Below are 2,393 nucleotides of genomic sequence, written 5' to 3'. Positions count from 1 at the left end.
CTGCAGCAGGCCCTTAGTGTGTAGGCTTAGGTGATCTAGTAGATACAGTGGTCTTTTCATTAAACACATACAGCTTCTAATTGAAAGGTTTGCATTGTCAAAACCCACAAGACAACTGTTATTTTATAGCAAGCTGTCATACGCAAAGGCTTCAGTGTGTGGGTACAAACCAGGGATGGGGAACCTCAGGCCGGGGGCCGTATAAGGGCAGCAGAATCATTTGGTCTGGCCCTTGATCTTTTCTCTGCTAGCCTCATCTGGCTAGCAGGGTGCCTAGAATGGCACCCTGCAGCCAGAATATATGTAGCAGTGCAGCCTGGAGCATCCTTAGAATGCTTCAGACGGTCACACTGTTGTCCTTACAGCACCCCGAAGCATCCTCAGGATTCCTCGCGCATTGCTGTAATCACCAGCGATTGGTATCCCGCCCCCATGTGACGTCACACGGAAGGGGTGAGGCCTGCATCGGGCCCGCAAATAATGTTATATATCTCAAAATAGCCCTCGGCAGAAAAAAGGTTCCCCACCCCTGGTCTAAACCCTTGACTACGGAGGATGGATGGGACTCCTACTGTATATTCAGTACACCTTAAGATTGCTGAAGCTGAATACCACTCATCCGTTATTTAAAAAAATAAAAAAACAATATATTTTCCTCATTGGTCCATATGACCGGTAGTGATTGCAGGCACTACAACGTCACTATTATAAACAAAATAATGAAAAGATAGGGAGGAGGGACATTTAGTCCATATATATCTCCCACTATAGTAGTTGCAAAGATGAGGGATACCATTTCAAACTAAGGACCCCATAGAAGTTGTGGTCATTAGACAACATCCCCTACTTTAGAGCAGAATCATGGAGTCCAGGGAAGGGGGAAGATCTCCCCAAACTTGATTCCATAAATTTAGGGGCACTCCATGTGTTTGTAAACACATTGCTAAGATAATTAATGTATTGCTGCAATTAGAAATTATAAGTACAGGTTGAGTCTCCCATATCCAAATATTCTGAAATACGGAATATTCCGAAATACAGAATATTTTTGGCATGACTGAGATAATGAAACCTTTGATTTTTGATGGTTCAATGTACACAAACTTTGTCTAAGGTACAAATTAAAAATATTGTATAAAATTACCTTCAGGCTGCGTGTATAAGCAGACCCTCCAACATGACCCATTCCATTAGGTACAAAACACTCTGCTCCTGGACTTCCCTCTTAATGTATAATTGCAGACACCTGTGCTGAAACACCTGTCTCATCAATTTCCTAGTTCAATACAGGTGGCTGCAATCATACATTAGGAGGAAAGTCCAGGAGCAGAGTGTTTTGTACCTAATGGAATGGGTCATGTTGGAGGGTAGGTATAAGGTGTATATGAAACAACTAAATTTTATGTATGTACACAAACTTTGTTTGAGCCACAAAATTATTGAAAATATTGTATAAAATTACCTTCAGGCTGTGTATAAGGTGTATATAACACATAAATGCATTCTGTGTGTATATTTGGGTCCCATTCCCAAGATATTTCATTATGATATACAATTATTCCAAAATACAGAATATTCCGATATCCAAAATACCCCTGGTCCCAAACATTTTTGTTCCAGAAACAGTACCCCTAAATCCTGCCCGTCCACAAAACCGTGAATTATGGATTTTCACGTACATTTTATTTGGCATACAGGAATGAAAGCAAATATTCTGCTACTTTCCTTTCCAGTTCCACTAAGCATTATTTTAGCATTATGGACTAGTGTTTGTATTTTTTCAGAAACCCAGGATCATAAAGGTCCTATTACCCAGCCCTCAAACACCTCACTGCCAAATCTCCCTGTACGTGTGCTTTGTGTGATGGGTGTAATCATTCGGAACTGAATTTTTTTAATGTCTGTGTACTTATATCAGTTAATAAAATATTATTGTATATTTCTTTTTTAAACCATTTCTTATTAGTATTAATTGCAATTGCAGATATAACTATATAGGATCGCAGTGTTACTGTACATGTAAATGTGCTTGAGATTCACTTATACATGATCTTCTCTCGTACATCATAGATAACGTGATCTTCTCTTGTACATCATAGATAACATGATCTTCTCTTGTACATCATAGATAACGTGATCTTCTCTTGTACATCATAGATAACATGATCTTCTCTCGTACATCATAGATAACGTGATCTTCTCTTGTACATCATAGATAACATGATCTTCTCTTGTACAGGTGCTTATTAGCCTCACATGCACTAGTCGGGGAAATTGTGAAAAGTCACATCCGGGCTATGTGCTTGCCCGCTTCCCAATAACTTTATTACTCAAACGCAAACATTGTTTTTTCAATAAAGTTATGTGTAAAGGATGGTGAAAAAAGACATAGG

Source organism: Taudactylus pleione, unplaced genomic scaffold (genome assembly GCF_031769625.1).
Source record: "Taudactylus pleione unplaced genomic scaffold, aTauple2 ptg000366l, whole genome shotgun sequence".
In the NCBI taxonomy this organism is placed as follows: domain Eukaryota; kingdom Metazoa; phylum Chordata; class Amphibia; order Anura; family Myobatrachidae; genus Taudactylus; species Taudactylus pleione.
This window is presented reverse-complemented; position numbering follows the sequence as displayed.